The sequence below is a fragment of the Lepidochelys kempii genome, chromosome 4 (assembly GCF_965140265.1).
Source record: "Lepidochelys kempii isolate rLepKem1 chromosome 4, rLepKem1.hap2, whole genome shotgun sequence".
NCBI classification, from domain to species: domain Eukaryota; kingdom Metazoa; phylum Chordata; order Testudines; family Cheloniidae; genus Lepidochelys; species Lepidochelys kempii.
Genome location: NC_133259.1, coordinates 113,911,828 through 113,932,943, shown reverse-complemented (window position 1 = coordinate 113,932,943; position 21,116 = coordinate 113,911,828). Strand labels below are relative to the sequence as shown.

At 41.2% G+C, this 21,116-nt stretch overlaps 1 protein-coding gene across 5 annotated transcripts in view; it reads left to right on the top strand.

Moving 5' to 3' along the window:
- Nucleotides 1–21,116, top strand: part of ZNF518B (zinc finger protein 518B) — a 154,696-nt gene that overhangs the window by 60,226 nt on the left and 73,354 nt on the right. For 4 of the 5 annotated variants that reach the window (XR_012158720.1, XR_012158716.1, XR_012158721.1 and 1 more), the window contains exon 2: nucleotides 19,199–19,287. The exons of the other annotated variant lie outside the window; for it this stretch is intronic. The gene's annotated coding sequence lies outside the window, so the exon portion shown is untranslated. The remainder of the gene's footprint in view (nucleotides 1–19,198; nucleotides 19,288–21,116) is intronic. 5 annotated transcript variants of the gene reach the window in all.

Sequence of the window (21,116 nt, the reverse complement as noted above, 5' to 3'; positions counted from 1 at the left end):
ACTTCGGCTGGATGATGATAGAGGATTTAGTGTTTCTAGAAATGTGAGTAGTAGCTGAATTTCCTAAATACCGTTGATCTGTGACAAAGGCAAAAAATAGAGTACATAAGAGCTGCCATACTGGAACAAACCATGGTCCATCTTCTCCAGTATCCTGTGTCTGACAGCGGCCCAGACCAGACTTTCAGGAGCATGTACAAAACATTTATAGAGTGATCCACCTGTCTTCCACTTCTGACTTCTGGTAGTCAGAGGTTTAGGGTTGCCCCGAGGGTGGGGGTTGTGTCCCTGACCATCTTGGCTAATAGCCATTACTAGTCCTATCCTCCATGAATTTATCAAGTTCCTTTTTGAACTTTTGGCCATCACAACATCCCATGGCAATGAGTTCCATATGTTAGTTATGCAATGTGTGAAAAAGTACTTTCTTGTTTGTATTAAATGAACTGCCTATTAATTACATCAGGTGACCCCTGGTTTTTGTATTGTGTGAAAGGGTAATAACATTTCTCTATTCATCTTTTCCACACTAGTCATGATTTTACAGACCTTTATCATATCCCCTCTGAGGCATCTCTTTTCTGAACTGAAAAGCCGTAATCTTTTTAGTCTTTCCTTGCATGGAAGCCATTCCATACCCTTGATCATCTTTGTTGCTCTTCTCTGAATGTTTTCCGGTACTACTATATCCTTTTTGAGATGGGGTTACCAGAAATGGACATAGTGTTCAAGATGTGGCATTATGATATTGTTTTATTTTCTATCCCTTTCCTAATAGTTCCCAAGCTAATTAACCTTTTTGACCATTGCTGCACATTAAGTGGAAGTTTTCATAGAACTCACCATGATTATCCAAAATTTCTTTCTTGGTTGGTAACAGTTTAAAACCCATCATATTTTTTTTGCCTAGTCACCCAGTTTTGTGAGATCCCTCTGTAACTCCTCACAATCTGCTTTGGAGTTAACTACCTTGAATAAATTTTATATCCTCTGCAAACTTTGCCACTTCACTTTTCCCCCCCTTTGTTCCAGATCATTAATGAATATGTAGAATAGCATCGGTCCCAGTACAGATCCTTGGGGGACCCTGTTGTTGCCCTTTTTCCATTGTGAAAACTGACCATTTATTTCTACCCTTTGTTTCCTATTTTTCAACCAGTTACTGATTCATGAGAGGACCTTCCCTCTTATCCCATGACCACTTAATTTGCTTAAGAGCCTTTGGTGGGGCACCGTATGAAGGACTTTGTGAAAATCCACGTACACAATGAGCTTGTCTACACTTAAAACACTACTACGGCCCAGGTGTGCCACTGCAGCCATAGGGCTTCAGTGTAGTCACTACCTGCGCCATGGGCGGGGTTCTCCCACTGACACAGGTCATCCACCTTCCTGAGAGATGATAGGTAAATGGAAGAATTCTTCTGTCGACCTAATGCTGTCTACACAGAGACTTAGGTCAACTTAACTATGCCAGTTGGGTGTTGGGGGGTTAGATTTTTCACAACCCTGAGTGATGCAGTTATGCCAACCTAATTTTCTAATGTAGACCAGGCCGCTATTGACTGGATCACCCTTATCCACACGCTAGGTGACTCCCTCAAATAATCCTAATAATGGAATTATAGAATCGTAGGACTGGAAGGGACCTTGAGAGGTCTTCTAGTCAGGTCCCCTGCACTCAAGGCAGGACTAAGTATTATCTAGACCAATGGTTCTCAAACTTTTGTACTGGTGACCCCTTTCACACAGCAAGCCTCTGAGTGTGACCCCCCCCAAATTAAAAACACTTAATATATTTAATACCATTATAAATGCTGGAGGCAAAGTGGGGTTTAGGGTGGAGCCTGACAGCTCGCGACCCCCCCCCCATGTAATAACTTCACGATGCCCTGAGCGGTCCCAACCCACAGTTTGAGAACCACTGATCTAGACCATCCCTGAAAGGTGTTTGTCTAACCTGCTCTTAAAAATCTTCAGTGATGGAGATTCCACAACCTCCCTAGGCAATTTATTCCAGTGCTTAATCACCCTGATTGTTAGGAGGTTTATCCTAATGTCCAACCTAATCTGCCCTTGCAGCAATTTAAGATCACTGCTTCTTGTCCTATCCTCCGAGGTTAAGGAGTACAATTTTTCTCCCTCCTCCTTGTAACAACCTTTTATGTATGTGAAAACTGTTATCATGTCCCCTCTTAGTCTTCTCTTCTTCAGACCAAAAAAAAAAAATTTCAATCTTCCCTCCTAGGTCATATTTTCTAGAGCTTTATGATTTTTGTTGCTCTTCTCTGGACTCTCTCCAATTTGTCTACATATTCCTGAAATGTGGCTCCCAGAACTGGACACAAGTACTCCAATTGAGGCCTAATCAACGTGGAGTAGAGCAGAAGAATTACTACTTATGTCTTGCTTACAACACTCCTGCTAATACCAAAAAAGTGAACATCATTCCAGAATGATAACATTGTTACACTGTTGACTCATATTTAACTTGTTATCCATTATGGCCCCCAGATCCCTTTTCACAGTACTCCTTCCTAGGCAGTCATTTCCCATTTTGTATGTTTGTTCCTTCCTACTTTGCATTTGTCCTTATTGAATTTCATCCCATTTACATCAGACCATTTCTCCAGTTTGTCCAGATCATTTTGAATTTTAATCCTATCCTCCAAAGCACTTACAGCCCTGCCCAACTTCATATCATCCGCAAACTTTATAAGTGTACTCTCTAAGCCATTATTTATAGCATTGATGAAGACATTGAATAGGACTGGACCCAGAACTGATCCTTGTGGGACCCCACTCGCTATGCCATTCCAGCATGACTGTGAACCACTGATAACTACTCTCTGGGAACAGTTTTCCAACCAGTTATGCACCCACCTTGTAGTAGCTCCATCTAGGTTGTATTTCCCTAGTTTATTTATGAGAAGGTCATGCGAGACACTATCAAAAGCTTTACTAAAGTCAAGATATACCATATCTACCACTTCCCCCTATCCACAAGGCTTGTTACCCTGTCAAAGAAAGCTCTCAGGTTAGTTTAACATGATTTGTTCTTGACAAATCCATGCTGACTGTTACTTATCACCTTATTATCTTCTAGATGTTTGCAAATTGATTGCTTATTTATTTGCTGCATTATCTTTCCAGGTACAGAAGTTAAGCTGACTGGTCTGTAATTCCCTGGGTTGTCCTTATTCCCCTTTTTTTAGATTGGCACTATATTTGCTCTTTTCCAGTTTTCTGGAATCTCACCTGTCTTCCATGACTTTTATAAGATAATCGCTATTGGTTCAGATATCTCCTTAGTCAGCTCTTTGAGTATTCTTGGATGTATTTCATTAAGCACTGCTGACTTGCAAACATCTAAGTTGTCTATGTAATTTTTAACTTGTTCTTTCCCTATTTTAGCCTCTAATCCTACCTCATTTTCATTGGCATTCATTAAGTTAGATGTTCAATTGCTACTAAACTTTTTGGTGAAAATTGAAAAAAAAAGTCAATTAGCATTCTGCTATTTCCACATTTTGTGTTATTGTTAATAGAATGGTGAAGCATGATTTCCCTTTACAAAAGCCATGTTGGTTCTTACCTAACAAATCACATTTATCTAGGTGTGTGACAATTCAATTCTTTATTATAGTTTCTACCAATTTTGCTGGTACTGAAGTTAGGGTCACTGGCTTTTAAGTGCTAGGATTGCCTCTGGAGCCCTTTTTAAAAATCAGCATTAGGCGGGATTTGATTGCAGCCTTCAACTACCTGAAGGGGGGTTCCAAAGAGGATGGAGTTAAGTTGTTCTCAGTGGTGGCAGATGACAGAACAAGAAGCAAGTGGGGGATTCAAGTTGCAGTGGGGAAGGTCTAGGTTGGATATTAGGAAAAACTATTTCACTAGGAGGGTGGTGAAGCACTGGAATGGGTTATCTAGGGAGGTGATGGAATCTCCGTCCTTAGAGGTTTTTAAGGCCCGGCTTGACAGAGCCCTGGCTGGGATGATTTAGTTGGTGTTGGTCCTGCTTTGAGCAGGGGGTTGGACTAGATGACCTTCTGAGGTCTCTTCCAACTCTAATCTTCTATGATTCTATGAACAGTACATAAGTAATTTAATGTTAGTGTACTTTGACAAGTTCAATTCAATCTTTGTCAAGTCATTCATTTATAAAGCACTACCACCTAATCATTCCAGAACATCACTTGTAGTGTACCACTTACAGCTGTGGAATAGTGTTTGTTTGTTAGCCACTTCATGGTGGCTGAGTGCCCCCAAGTATATTTGGCAGCACCTTTAAAGCTGCCAAATGTGTAAGCTACGTCTAAGGCATTTCACTGAATTCAGTGGAACAGTCATTTGAAACGTCAGCAAAGGACATGGGAGGATCCAACAACGTAGATATTAGTGGCTGGTTCAGAAACAATAAAGGATGTGCAAACCCTTCAGCTTTCCCTGCTCATCTTACTCATGCAATTAGTCCCAACCATACTCACATGATTTCGGCACATGGAAGTGGCTCCTCCAGGTATGGATCTGACCCCTTATATTGAAGAAGGGTGTCAGCTATCTTCTGTGGCTCTACACCCCATTTTCTAGGGCTCTACAGAGGAATTTCCATTGGGGATATATGTAGGGTGAGAGGGGCAGTATTAAGCAGGGAATAGGCAATCCAAGTTGGGTGTGATCAGGGTTGTGGAGGATGCACATAATTCCCCTGTAGCTCCCCAGAAATTATCTGGGAAAGGTGATAAATCCCCAGACTATATCTTTTCTATTGTGCAAACTCCACATTGGGGAATTCCCCCTGAAAGTGGGGGCTCCCTGGGCTACATAACAGTGGCCAGAGGAGTCCCTGCAAGCCCAACTCCACTGCCATGGAGTTATTGTGTTGCCTCTCTGGCCCAGAGCTGATATTGATTGAAAAAAGCCTCGAGGATAGGATTTGCAGGAGGCCTGGGCTGAGAGAGCTGTGGAGTTTATAAGCCAATTCTTTTGGGAAAAGAGGGCAAGCTCCATCTTCTGCCATTTGGGAGGAATTCTACCAGGATGTCTTTGTCAAGTCCCACTCCGTTACCCCTCAGGAGGGGGCAACTTGGCCTATTTTCTCAAAAACCTCTGCAATAGAGCAACAACAATCATAAAAGATGGTTAGAAACCCTCTCCCGACTAGTCATTTTTTTAGAAATTTCCTGCCTAAACTGCTGTCCAACACTGTTCCCTGCACCCTATATTCTTGTTCGCTATCATTTATTCAGAAGGTATAACAGGAAGTCTTTCCAATACCTATATTTGTTTCTAGTACACATTTATGCTTATCTAAAATGTGCCTACATGTTGATACACATCCATGTACATGAGCATGTTTTTCCAAGTCAGTACATTTTCTGAGTCATTAACTTCAAATGTGTATTTTTATTTCCCATAAAAGATTGCAGAATGGGGCATGAACACAAAAGTCTGTCTTTCTGAAATGTATTTTCAGATTCTTTTCTGGAATGTGGCAGCTACAGGTCATAACTGAACTAAAAATGGCTGTCTATTTGTTTAATGTGCTTTTCTTTGGATCCATCAGTCAAAATTTGCATTGTTTTCCCCAGGCAGTAACTGTACTCTAGGGTGCTCTTAGATAAGCACCAGAGGATGCTTCCAGAGGGTTCCTAACAGAAATGTTCCCATTGGCAAGCAGGGGGGGAGAAAAGATTTAATCAAGCATTTGAGTGCTGCTACTTCAAGTTTCCAAATAAAGCCTGGAAATAAGTTTAGAACTCAGCATAGTCTACCCTGAGTTGAACCCATACTGTGTTCATACACGCTGAGGAATCTAAGGAAAAAATGAGCTCAGTAATTTGATTAGGGTCCAATGTAAATCCCATTGAAAACAATGGAAAAAACTTTGGCTTCAGTGGGAACTGAATCAGGCCCCTACTTTATACAAACCTCTCCCATTTGCTGCTGTAGAATTGATTTTAGTTTTTTTAAATTTAATTTATTTGCTATTGTTGGGTGCATTTTATGTACATATTTGAGATTTCTGCCTATGGCTCTTTTTTTTTTTTTTTGCAGGAGTTTAAAATTTCTAGAAAGTAGTTATTAGGGCTGACTAGCATAGCCTGTAGGGGCCACCTTTCTTTACCCCAAATTTGACAGCGGCTTGTGTCATTATATTATAGGTAAGCACTAAAATAAAATGAGACTTGAATAGGGCCTTCTGTAAAACAAATCACTGGCTTGATTAAAATACAGAATTTTCCTACAAACAATCCTTGGGAAAATTTATTTAAAAACAAAATGCCCATTCCTGAAGGATGTGGTAGGTGCCCTTAAAATAATGTTACATTCATTCATATGCAATTGATTATCATGGCAATCACATTTTTCTTTCTATATCTTTCACCCAGTGGAGCACTTGGTCTAAATATTTTTAAAAATGACCAAACTGAGCACAATCTGGTCCTTGCTTTCCCCATTTAACCCAAGGACCCCGTTCTGTTTTAGCACAGAAGTCAATTACCTGCATACTCAGATTCTTGTATAGGTTTGGCAGGCAAAATTGTCAAAGCATGCATTGCCTCCAAGCTGGAAGTTTTTACAGTATCATAGGGATACTGTTCTTCATCAGGTACATCACGTGAATGTTCTGATTCATCCTCACCCACTTTTGCAAAATGTTTATCCTAAGCAAAAGAAAGGAAATTCAGGTAACACAGGGCTCACTTCAGGCTTGGCCAAAGTCAATGGAGTTGCATTCACTCGAATGGCTCAGGTGCATGGCTTCAGCGACCATTGATGGAGTTGGGCTGACTCCTGCCATTTCATGCCTGCAGACTGTGAACTGGGAGTTTTGTTCAACTGTTGAAGGGATGAAGATGAAAGGTTGCACAGAGTACACTGGTGCAGCAGAGTTTCTGTTTGCAGTTTAGAATTTAACTAAGGCTGCATACAAACTTAAAAGTGACTTTAATTTAAAAGTTAGTGGGACTCAGGCTCCTAAGAGGGAGATTTTCAAATAGCAGTTAGGAGTCTAATTTCCATCAACTTTTGCTGAGTATCATTTGTGCCTTTGAAAAGTCTCCCCTAAGTGCCTAAGTCACTTTGGAAATAGTAATCTGGTTCCTAAGTCACTTACTTTTGAAAATGTTACATAGAGTGTACCTTAACCAGCAAAGCACATTTTAAAAATTGTACATTTCACTGTAATATTTTCAATGTGTCATTTGTGCTATGCTGTTCAGTTACATAAATCAAGCAGCTAGGGAATAGAACTAATATTGTCACGGAGGGTATTTCTGTCCTTGGACTCTGTGAATCTGAACATCAGTGATTTATGTAATTACTCAGTCATCACAAATTGTAAAATAAAAATCTAACATTGAGAAGTCACTTTTGGTTAATAACTATTCAAATATTTGAGTCCTGAGTGCTTGCACTAGCAAATCTTCTGTTTCCAAGCAAACAAGGCAGGGCGGTGAATATTACTATATGGTAGAATTGCAATCAGCTTTCAAATTTGAATGAAAGTTCACTGCAATGTTTTTATTTGCCCAGATCTTCTGTTGGCACTACTTGGATACTAATTGTCCAATTTATAGCACATGGTCTTGCCATTCTTGTTTACACCAACTTCTATTGATTTCAGAGTGATTTTTGAGATACACAGGTAAAACAGAATCAGGCCATAGATAAGTAATTGGCTGAGTAGTCTGCTCCTGTAACCCAGCTTCAGAAGTTCCAAGCCTATCTGGAAATAACCATTTTCCATGTTTATTTGAATACAAAATTGCACATTGGAGAACAGATGCATCTTATACTTTTGTAGATTTGATACTGAATGATTATTCTAAATACAATGTTACTGAAGTTCAAAATAGAACACAGCTATATACAGAAAATGAACCATATTCTTGGTATTTTCTAAAACAAGCATTGGTCTAATCCTGCTCCCACTGAAGTCAATTTAAAGCTTTCATTGATTCCAATAGGAGCAGAGTTAGGCCAAAACTAAGCACTTTTCAAAATCCCACTCTACATTCCAGATGCTCAGGCAGAAAGGATGGTCTTCCCACAACAGCATTACAGCAGGTGACAATCTTAAATTTCAAGTCTAAGTGAAAGTAAAGTAAAATTTTAGAAAGGAAGGGAAAAAAATACTTACAAAATTAGATGTTTTTCCAGGAATATTTCTGCTCTTGCCTTCTAAATAAAGTGGTCAGAAAGATTACAGCAAATATTATATATTCTATATAGAAGAGTGATATTATTTAGCATTTTATTAAAGGGAACAGAACTTAGTTAACTGTATAATATACTGAAAATATTCACATAGCTCACATAGTGAAAAATGCCAGCTGCCCCTGAGTAGATACATTAGTAAGGAAAGAGTCTTATGGAACCTCAGACCCACCCTTATTTCATCTGCACAGAGGCTATGAAGGCCAAGTTTTTCTCAAATGGGTGCCTAAAGCTAGGTGCCTAAATAATAAATAAATAAAAATATTGTAAGTAGTTTTATGGTTCCCATGACCATAGCATCTGAGCACCTCACAGTTAGAGCTTAGAAGAAAATGGTTTTCCTGTCCCATGGATATTTTTGGGAGCTCAATTTCTTCCTGTCTCAAATCTGGACAAAAAGTTGAAATCTCAACTATTCATGAACTGAAAAGAACCCCAATTTGTTTGGTTCTGGGCAATCAAAATGTTTCATTTTGATTCACAGCAGCCCTTATTTTGGCCATTTCTGCTAGAGGCTCAAACCTGCCATTCACTCAGCTAACCTCATCACTGGCCAGCATAGGGGAAATGGAGAACAATCTCCACAGTCTCTATTGTCCCACCTAGTGTTGCTCACAGACCAGGTCAACTCCTCCTGTGTCCGATCAGGAGTTGGGGGACTGGGGGGAACCTGGGCCCACACTCTACACCGGGTTCCAGCCCAGGGGCCTGTGGATAGCAGCTGTCTATATCTCCTGTATCAGCTGCATGACAGCTACAACTCCCTGGGCTACTTTCCCATGGCCTCCCCCCCAGCACCTTCTTTATCCTCAATGCAGGATCTTCCTCCTGAAGCCTGGTTATTCTTGTACTTCTCAGTCCTCCAGCAGTACACCTTCTCACTCCTTGCACCCCCCCCACTAACTGATGGGTGGTCCTTTCTAAACCAGGTGTCCTGATTAGTCGGCCTGCCATAATTGATTCTAGTATGTTCTTAATTGGCTCCAGGTGTCTTAATTAGCTTGCCTGTCTTAATTGGTTCTAGCAGGTTCCTGGTTGCCCTAGTGCAGCTCCTGTTCTGGTCACTCAGGGAACAGAAAACTATTCATCCAGTGGCCAGTATATTTGCCTTCGACCAGACTCCTGTACGTCCACTTGTCTGGGTCTGTCACAATATGTATTGTGTTATGTAGATCCTTTGGACATTCTAACTGACCCTGACCAAAAAACAAAAGAAACACACCCTTTTATGCATCATTGTTCTTCTGTAAGTTAGATTCAATACATGATTCCAGCAACAAAATATTGCACAATGTTGCATGGCCCAGCAGATGGCATTAAATGTTCATTTGTACTGTACCTGTACTACTGTTATCTATGTTTATACAGTCATCCGTGGGGGAGGAGAAACAGACTCCTGCAAACTATGGGCCTGACTCTCCACTCACTTACACCAGTTTACTACTATAGCTCTATTGACTTCACTGAAGTTACTCCTGATTTACACCAGTGTAAGTGAGAGGAGAATCAGGCCCTACAAACATAATGATGAAAACAAACCAGTGCTCTAAAGTTTCATTCTTTCATTTTCTATTTCAAGTTATAAAAATGACTCTCTATTCCTTGAGTTCCAAGTTAAACACCCTCAACATGACAGGAAAATGAGTCACACAGATCAATATTATTGGCCACATTCTCTAGTATTACCAAATGGAATTTGGAACAGGACAAGGCAGAGGTAGCCTCATTCCCAGCATAAATTAGAGCATCATAAAGACATCAATAACTTAAATTTATACGTGTATGCCCAGAGACCCAAGCCATTCTGATAGTAAAGTGGGTGAGGTTCTGTGACCTCTAATGTGGAGGAGGTCCAACTAGATGATCGTGATGGTCCCTTCTGGCCTTTAATGTCCATGAGTCTATGAGCCTGGGATCACTGGAGCTCAGAGGCATCCCAGTCATGCCTCCTTTCTTCTCGGAACACCTCTTCTGACCATGGGTGGTGAGAATGATCACATAGAGGCACAGCGCTGGTGCTGTTCTATCTAGGGATTCCCTTTACGCAAGGAGAACCCTCAGTTTTCTGGTTAAGTTATCTGTCCAGCTCCTTTCTGCTGACTGAGTAGTGCAAATCAGCCAGTACAGGGCGGAAAATCTTCCTCTTGTATCATGATGGACTTTCAATTCAATACCTTTTCTATAGTGGTGACGAATCTTATATACAGTAATGTAACATAATCAGCACAATGTGTATTGGGGCCTGATCTTCCAAACCACCGAGCACCATCTGGAAGGTGCATGGCAATTGAGGGCACGAACACTTTTCAGGATGGTGTTCATTTATTTATTATTTGTAATGTGCTTATACCCTCAGGTCTCAGTCAGATCAGGGCCCCATTGTGCTGGTGTTGTACAAATGCATGTAGGAGACAGTCTTTGTGCCAAAGAGTCTACAATCTAATTGACCTCTTCTTACCACTGTTATTTTCATTGGAAACTGAAGACCTGGTGTAGACTTGGCATTTCTCAGCATTTTCAGGTTGGTGACCCCTTATTCAAAGTCAAAACATCTTCACAGCTCCCTTACATTTACCAAAGTGCCACGGGTTACCATATTGCACATTAGTACCAAGTATCAAAATTGCCTTTTTATTTTAAATGAGACAACAGGGAAAACTTTGATTCTGTGGTCATACTAATTAAAATAGGAGTTCACAGGGTCTGAATCTGCACCCATGGACTTCAATGCAAGAAGATCTTAGAAAGGTCAGTGATTTCATTATGTTTCTAATACTGACATCAGACAGGAAGTTGTGTTTTAATAAACAGCCCAACCTGCAGATGCTTAGCCAATCTCTCCAAACCCCTTTGATATACAAAATTGGGTTGACAATTTTTCAAGGGTAAGATTCTCTTAGGCAGTTTCTAGTTTGTCTGGAAATATCATGAAAAATGCCCATCTCATGTATTTAGGCATCTCTGTTTTAGGCCTTAGTGAGGACATGCAGGATCCTCAAAAATTATGTGGGTTCAATTCAAGGGATGAGCAGGAGAATAGGCTGGCCTCTCTTCCAAGACTACGGGGAGGAAGCAGGAAGCTGCCAGTAAGTGCCAGCTGTAGGGAGGTTTTGCTGTGATGTGGCCACTTGTTCACTTAGAAGTGAATCGAAAGAGAACACGTCACTGAAACCACCAGACAGGTTGGTTTTATTTTATCTGAGTTGGTTCTTTTCACCACAAAACCTACTTCCTATTGGTGCTGACTGGAAACATCACCTAGTGGTTAGGGGGTCCCTTCCTTCTTAATACGGGGAACCAAGGGGTTAGTTCCTTCTTAATAGGGGAACCCAGGCCCTGTGACAGTTACCAAGGTCTACCTAAAAGCACCTTAAGGCTGCCTGCCGTGGGCCACTTCCTACCCTCTTCCCTATGGTCCAAGCTTTGCAGTCTGTAGCAAAAGATAATGAAAAAAATACACTACCTACACCTTTAGCCTGTCTGAGCCCAGCAGGAAAGCTCCTCTTTTCCCAGAGAAGCTTCTACAGCATCCCTTCCTAGGAACTCCCAGGGTAGACCTTTCTCCCTGCCTTGTCAGCCCCCTTCAGAGCTGTCTGGATTCCTTTTAAGCTCCACCTCCATCTGGAGCATGCTCTGCAGCTGCAGCTGGGCATGGGCAGCTGGGCCCAGAGTTGCTCTTTAACCCCTTCAGACCTAGTGCAGGGTTTATACACCCTGTAACATCCTCTATTAAAAAAGCACTTTGATGCTATTTTAAAGTAAAAAGTAAGGGGGTGGTGGATGTACACATTTTAGCAAACGTCCTTTATGTGTGAATGTGTAACACGTGGCAAGATGCACGTGTTGTACAATAAATGTAGGGTACCGGCTTTACATCCAGCACACGTGTTTGGTTAATAGAGCCCTTGATTTCACAAAGCACTGATGTACATTCTTTTCATTAAGCATGTTCCATTGAAGTCTTGGGGTGAAATCCTGGGCCCATGGATGTCAGTGGGAATTTTCGCCACTGATTACAGTGGGGCCAAAATTTTACCCATGAAGTCAATGCGACTTAAGTACATGCTTAATGTTAAACATGTACTTAAATGCTTTACTGAATGAGGGCTAGAGAGCACCTTATAATTCGGATCAGGGCCTTATAAATAGGAGAAGTTTAATTTTTTTTTCTAAATTAAAATGGATTTTTTTTGCAAAAGGTCAATCACCCGATTGTTTTAAAAGAGATCAAGTGTTTTGATAATTTAAATCAGATCTGATGGTACAGACACCTGTGCCCATGAAACTTGGCCTAAATGGGGCAAGATAGATATAGATAAAAAGGCACTTTAAAAAAAAAGCTTTGTACATTCTTCCCTCCCATGGTTTTTAGAAACAATGAACCATTTCATTAACAATTCAATGTTTGTTGTTTTAAATCTCCATTTTATATGCAGCAGGGTAACTTATTCCGTGTGATGTAGAACTTTTTAATGCATGAGGCCACAAAATCAGTATTCTTCTTGTGTGCTGGTAGTTTTTGGCCTCATTCATTCATTGATACCTGAGTTGTGTATATTTCTTACAATAGATCAACACACCTGGGTTCTGATTCTATATTCTTTGCATATCCCAAACTATCCCAAACTATTGCTGACACCAAGGGTAATAAGAATAGTAAAAAGAAAACAGAATGAAAAATGTTATTGAGAAGAAACATGGTATAAATGGTAACACAGTTTTTTACCTCTGTGGTTTAACTCTAGCTTACTTGCTGCATTCATGTTTGGCCAAGATCTAAAGAAGTAAAAGAGAACAAATGCAGTCACCAAAATATCAAAGTTTATCAAAACCTCATTGAAGGATTAGCATAACAGAATGAGGGAACTGCTAATCATTTAAGTGAGAAAACGTTTTTGGTAACTGTGGGAAAATTGATGATTTTGGGGCCTCTTGGGTCTTGGTTGTATTGCCAGTAATATGTTGCAGTTACATAGGACCCATCTTTCCTATGCAAGAATCTCAAAGCATTTTACAAATATGAATTAATTAAGCATTGTAGGTAAATAGTATAACTCCTGTATTGGTGATTCAGTAGATGGCACTCTGCCTTCTGAATCTGATCTGATCCAGTGTCTAAACATGCGCCCCGATGAACCACCAAGATGTGAGCACAGAGGATTCATATGCACAGATCTCTCCCTTCACTGTTGGAATGATGGCTCTGTCTGTCACCCTCATCCGCCTCACCCCTTTGTATTTCAGATCTTACTGTCCCAGTACTTATATGGATCCATCATTGTAGTATGTGAGCACCTACCAACTATTAAAAAACAGGAAAATAACTATGTTTTTGAATTTAGATGTAACCAGGATTAGGAATAAATTTACACACACCCCATCACCCTACTATCTGAGCAGCTTCTCTAGGAAATGCGGAGGGTTAGCAAAATATCAGCTCTAAACTTTTGGCTCCAAACTCCCCCCTGTACTTAGAGCTGTCCTGTAGCTTCTGCTCTTTTTTGTCTTATCTCTTGTAGCAGCTACTGAACAAAAAATGAAGCTGAGTGGTTTCCTGTTTAGTGAGCTCTCTTCAAACCACACTGGATTCATCTGACCTTTAGCTGGCCAATGTTTGAAGCAGCTATACATCAATAATGAAATTCTTATAATTATTTATCAGGGCTTTAAAAATAATAAATTTACTTACCTATTCATTGGCAAAGTTAGCTTCCTGTTTTTCAGATCTGTTGGTCGTTCTACTATAGTTTTCCTGTTGACTCTGATTCAGTAGAAAATAACTTAATTAGAAAATAGTAATATGTTGGAAACAAGCTTCAATGGGAGCAAAATTAGGCCCATGTATCTTAGAAGTTTTTCAAATCTGGAAAACTATATGTATAGCTGAATGACATTTCTTCCCCCCCCACCCCATGTCTTTCCCTCTAATGGGTGGATTTGACTTTTGCCGGTTCTTGTTTTTAACAATTTAGAACCAAATTGTTCCCTATGCAAAAAGAAAGGGGGAGAAAAACCCACTGGTGACAGGAAACTTTGAATTCCAACTTCCAGTGACATCATTCCGTTAGAGTGGGGATGCATTAACTTCTTGTGGAAGGGAAAGCGAATTAAGCTACCAAAACCTATGACTATCCAGGCATGAACTCCATGCCAGAAACTGTGATTGGGAAATGGGATGGATCACTCAGAATTGACCTGTTTTGTTCATTCCCTCTGAAGCAGCTGGCACTGGCCACTATCAGGACACAGGGCTAGATGGACCATTGGTTTGACGTGGTATGGCTGTTCTTATGGACAGTGGGACACTTGCTGAACAGAAGGGCATACACATGAAGCTCTTGTCCTGATCACTCCCTTCATGGCAACATAGCTCTGCTTCCCTGCCATGCCCTTTCCACTTGCAGTTGCTCCTGAGACCCTTTGGAGTGGGGTTTCTTCTAGAAGGCAGGGAAACCCAGGTAAAATAATACTGATCTATGACTCAATCCTGCAAACTCCTGCCAGCTTAATTTCTAAAGACTACTCCCATGCTTAAAGTTAATCATGCACTCACGTATTTGCAGGAAGAGGGTCTTACAACTAACTCACTTCATGATCTCCATAGATTTCAAGGGTGACAATTCCCCTGTGAGCAGTTTTCCCTAGCTCAATTTCTGGCTTGCTCACTCCAGATCCACAGAGCCAAACAATGCAGCTTTCTTATGTAGGGTTTTGCTGTGGTCTCTGATTCGTGCAACAGAGGCACTGCTCCCTCCTTCTGCATGATAGGGAGTTCTCCATGCCATTTAGCACCCATTCACCTTTGTTGCAGAAGGGAGTATGTGGCCTTTAAGTTAATGGTAGCATTTTCCAGCGTTTGCCATCAATGATATTCATTCTCTAGCTAGAGCATGTTCAGAAATCTTAATTCCATATTTGTGACAGTGCCCTTCATTGACACAAAGTACCATCATGCCCATTTCAATTCATGATTCAAGTCACATTATTTATGGTTCAAAGATATTAAGGAAGAGGAAATGTAGGGTAGCATTAATTTTAAGTGTCCATTGACTAATGTTTAATTGCTGACAAAATGCAATGAAACACCTACAGAAATACATCTGACATTTACACTAATGCCAGCTGAATTCAGCACGATGGATTCTATTATAATAGATTATGATTAATTCATGATGAAATGGATACATAAAAGTTTCTATTCCAAAATCAGAAATTTGCCAAGAATCGTGATACTAAGGGCCATATTTTGGTACACTTACTCAAATTCAGGGGTAACTTACTTCACACAGTTCCATTGACTTCAATGGCACTACATGAGGGGTAAGGTGCAATTTACCCTGAGTGAGAATATCAGAATCTGGTTCTAAGCAATAACAGGATCAATTCCCAGCCTAAAAAGAGTTAAAGAGATTCATTTTCATTTCTTGACCTTTCTCCTAGCTCCTCACTCTCCATAAATTTGTCCCACGTGTGAACAGTGACACACAGAACAACTGGTAGTATCCCATTCAATATTATCACATCCAACTTCAGCACTTTAAATGAGTCCAATACTGGGCATTTGCTTTTTCATTAGATTGCTAATTTCCATGGATAATGCAACAATTATTCCTGTGAGTAATCTTTATTCACAAGAGATGGTACATTTCACAGTCTGGTCCAAAATGTTCACTGGCACGTTTGGGTTGGTTGAACATTATTAATTATTATTATTGTATTTATTATTTATAGTGCAGCAGCAATGAGGGGCCCCATTCATAGACCAGGGCCCCAATGTACTAGGCATAAATACATAAAAAAAGCAATTCCTGTCCCAAGGAGCTTACAATCTAAATAAAGGACAAGAGAAAACAGACAGATACACCTAACAGGTAGCATGAGCACAAGGTAACAATGACACAAAAGTAGGTCAGCAGGAAAGAAGTGGACCAAGGAACACATTTAGGATGTGGAACCAGTGCATTATGTAGTTACACTCCCAAAAAATCAATGAGACTAATCATGGGATGAGAATTACTCATGTGAGTAATGCCTGCATGATCAGGTTCCTTGATAGAAACACTGTCTCAAAAGAAACACTAGGCCATTATTTCTGCAGGGGAAATGTCTGTTTTAAACTTCACAGCTGAACAATAGTGCAAGATGTGACCAAAGGATCCTGTTTCATATCTCAGTGCCGCTTATCCTACTCCATAACTCAAAATTATGTTCAGTATAAGTGTTTACCACGGCAGTTGTTAACTAATTTCATTATTAAGACACTAGTAAAATAACTAGCTTAGGTCCTGAACTGTGGTTAAAAATGTTACACATGGTGCGTGTAGAAGTGTGATTAAAACTTTAGTGGCTTAGAAATCACAAGGTCATTTTGTTATATTGTGGTTTAGCGAGCATTGTGTTGCTCATTTCCTTTTCTGATAAAATCTTTTTTCAAACACTGTAGCTTAGTACAAGCGTTCTGGTCAGCAGAAGCATCGGTCACAGGCATTATGACTCTGATGAAGCAAAACTGAAATCAGTGGAGTTAAAGTCAATGGGACATGCTTAAAGTTAATCATAGGTAAAATTCTCAAATGCACTGAAGTCTCTTTTTCAAAAATGAGGTAGGTATGATGGCTTCCATCTTGGCTAACCCACTAAAGACTGAATCAGGGACCTTCAGAGCTAAAAGCACTGGATGCTATAGCTTGAGCTAAAGAGCCAAGATTCTGTAGCTCGGGGCTCATATCTCATAACTCATATTTTCTCTAATACACACTCACTGATGGGCCACATAGGCCCGTAGGCCCACATCCTCAAATGTATTCAGGTGTCTACCTACATGGGAATTCGGGATCTTAATACTTTTGAGGATGTGGGCATGGAGGACCTAACTGCTAACTGACTATCACTTTTTTTGAAAATGAGACTTAGGTTCCTAAGTCACTTAGGTGCTTTTGAAACGTTTTATCCTACGTGCTTACATGTTTTGCTGAATTGGAGCCTATATTATTTTTAATCCAAAAAGCTCCTTTCCCCCAATACATCAGTAATAGGATGCTCAGTGGAAAAAATATACAGAAGACAACATTTTATTCAATGTTGTGAGTAGTAGATAACATTGAATAAAACTGATGCTCAGGTAAACAAATAAAATACAATTAGAATACTGAGGCCATCAAACTGCCAATGGTTCCACCTTGGCAGACTCCAGCATCCATACAGAGTCGTGTTTTGTTTTTCACTAAGGTGAATGTTGGTATCAAGACTGATAATTTGTTAATATTTATCTCCTTTTTAAAAATCTTTTTTAAAAAACGCAAATAAACATTTGGAACAGCTTCTCTTATTAAAGCCTACTTAGCAGATTTATGTAACTGATCATTGGCAAAAAATTTAAAATGGTGATTGATATGTATGTTTTTATTTACATTGTTAGGACACTACAATGAAAGTGTGTTGGGGGTATGTCTACACGGCAAAATTTTATATATATATATGTATATACACACACACACACACACACACACACACAACTCAGCTGACCCCGACTCACACTACAGGACTAAAAATAGCAATGTAGACATTTGGGCTTCGGCTGTAGCCTGGATTCCAAGACTGTCCCCCACACTGTTGTTTCAGAGACCAGACTGCAGATCAAGCCCAAATGTCTACACTGCTCTTTTTAACCCTATAGCACAAACTTGACGCAGTTGATGCAGGTTTGTGCATCTTTTTTTACAGTGTAGCTGTACTATGGATGTCCTTGATAACATTTTAAAAGGACACACACGAATAAACAGACTCACCAGTTATCTCAAGATCAAATCAAATAACCCAGGGGTGAACAAACTTTTTGGCCCAAGGGCCACATCTGGCTATGGAAATTGTATGGCAGGCCATGAATGCTCTCAAAATTGGGGGTTGGGGTGCGGAAGGGGGTGAGGGCTCCGGCTGGGGGTGTGGGCTCTGTGGTGGGTCCAGAAATGAGTTTGGTGTGCGGGAAACGGCTCCGGGCTGGGGCAAGGATTTGGGGTGTGGGGCAGGGGAGGGCTCTGGCTGGGGGTACGGGCTCTGGGGTAGGACTGGGGATCAGGGTTTGCAGTGCAGGAGGGTGCTGTGGGCTGGTACCAAGGGGTTCAGGGGGCAGGAGGAAGATCAAGGTTGGGGCAGGGGGTTGGGGCATAGGTGGGGGTCAGGGGTGCAGGCTCTGGGCAGCGCTTACCTCAAGCAGCTCCCGGAAGCAGCGGCATGTCCCCCTTCTGTCTCCTATACAGAGGCGCAGCCAGGCAGATCTGAACACTGCCCCATCCATAGATGCCACCCCTGCAGCTCCCGCTGGCTGTGGTTCCTGGCCAATGGGAGCTGTGGGGGCAGCACTTCGGGTGGGGGCATTTTGTGCGGAGCCCCTTCACTGCCCCTACGTGTAGGAGCCAGAGTGGGGACATGCCGCTGCTTCCAGGAGCCACGCAGAGCCACAGCACATGCAGAGTGGGGCAAGCCTCTGAGCCCACTCCCCAACTGGAGTGCTGGAGCGGGACAAGCCCTGGATCCTGCTCCCTGGAGGGAGCTCGAGGGCCAGATTAAAATGTCTGAAGGGCCAGATGCGGCCCCCAGGCCGCAGCTTGCCCACCCCTGAAATAATCCCACAGGAACATAAATATAACAAAATTTAACCACCATGTTGGTTAAATGAAAATGTCAGAAGTGCCAACTAGGGACATTTCCTTAGCATTTTTCCAGAGAGTACCCTGGTGCTGAATAGCAGTAACCAGCTGCAAAAATACAAGCACGATTTTTACACTCAGAACACAAAAGGTTAGAAAAAATTAAAGCTGCTTCTATTAGGGAAACAAATCCCCAAGTATATGTGGTATGAATCCTGCTCCTCTAGTCCTCTGACAACACAGGTATTCAAAACTGACAATTAAGATACACACTACGTACTTATATCTATATTATAGCCTAATCTTCTGATTTGGAATTGCTGCAGTGAATCCAAGTCTGGCTATTTGGCACTGGATGAAAGAGATTGAAAAAAAATATCACTGTGGCTGAAGAAAAGCACAGAACTATGATAAGGTATGTTTCAAACAGCAAGTATTTTGTCATCCTGTAAAAGATGGAAATATTTTACTTAGCCTTTCTTCTTATTTCCAAATACTTACTGAAACTAGCCCTTTAAAAAAACCTGCTGCTGCTAAACACAGATTATATTATATTTCATTTTTAAAAAGCGATAGAGTGCTGCACTTTGAAACTTGGAAGGAATTTGGCATTTGGCAGTATAAAGAAGGGTCATTTTCCCTCCCAGAACTCTTCTGTCCGCACAGACCAAACTTGTTCTGCCACCAAGGAAGTGTTTCTGTCCAGGTGAGGTCAGACTCTGTACTATAATCTAGATGCACAGCATTGCAAAGCTTCCTCAGGGAGAGCATTGTACCTCAAGAGGGGAGAATGTGCATTGCATGCTCTATCATGCCTTTCAGTGATACAGTCTGTGCTCTCTCCTGGACCACCACATTGGGTTTGCTTCCTCCTTGTGCAACACCGTTTGTACAGGGATTCATTACACACAGTGAAGGGCAGTGCCAAATTTCTCCATTAATTTTATGCTGTGTATTGCTTTATGCTTAGCAACCTATATCACACCCTCAATCCAAACCATCCTGTGACACCCAATAACTTTCACAGATGTACTCAAATACTTGGCATTGTTATTACCAGCAAAGTTTGAAGCAGTAACTTCCTGACTGAACTCTTTTTGTGAGGAGTAGCATGAACCTTAGGACCTGAAAGGTAACTAGATATGCTTGGAAAAAAAATGCAGGTTAGGGGTTTGTCGAATGTGTAGTTATTACTCCTATAACTGTGTTTGTGCCAAGTGTTTTCTTATCTACAATAGCCGTTCTGTTACAGGCACAGCATAGAGAAAGGAGCTTAGGAGAACAGTGGGGAGAAATATAAATACTTATTAACTGTGATACGAACTGTCTCTGCAGTGGATCTCTGCTAAACTCACCCTCAGTCATGGATTCTGCAGAAGGATCAGGGTACAAGTGGAAGTACAGCTATCACATATACATACTTTGTAGGTTTTCTGCCCAACTAGCTAGAAGCAAAATATTTCTTTGTGAGTAAGAGAAGGAGGATTGGGAAGGGAATGTGAATAGTAGATACAATCGCAATTAAAAGAAAGAGTTGTCCAAATTCAGCCCTGCCCCGCACCACCGAATTCAATGGGAATTGCCCACTTTCTATGCTGAATTTAGCCCAATGTTGTTGTTGGCCTGATTATAATATAGTTAACGCATGTTCTCACCACTAGGTTGCTCCCACCTGCCTGAACACAGCATTGCAGGGGACTGTGCCTCTTGCTCAGCCTCTGGCCAGAGGACTTCCTCGGCCGCAGTGGCCACTTCTAGCCGGTCTCTTCCCCAAACTCCCTCATTAATCTTCTGTGTCTCAGTCCTCTGGCCAAGTCACACAACAGTTCAGTCCCCTTACGGGCTTTAGCTTTACCAAAGGTCCTTCACCTCTCCTGGGCTTGACTCAAAACAAAAGACTTTTTCACCCCTCCAGGGCTTGACTTCAATTCTTCCCCCTTGTTAGGGTATTGACCCCCCGAGACTTTTCCATGCTGGGAGTCTAAGTGCTACTTAAAATAGTCTTCCACCCCTCATGGGCTTCTAATTCACTGGTCCTCACAGACTCTAACTCGAGGCTCCTCTCCACTCTAGGGTCCCCCCACAGGAGTTAACCCTGATCCTGTAACTCTGCTTTCTGGTCACAGTGACTCACAAACTACTGGACCTTCCTATAGACCCTTCCCAGAGAGAGAGAGAACTCTCCCTAGCTCTTCAGAGGTAGGAGCATATGACGGAAGAGTAACTAATATTATACCTATATTT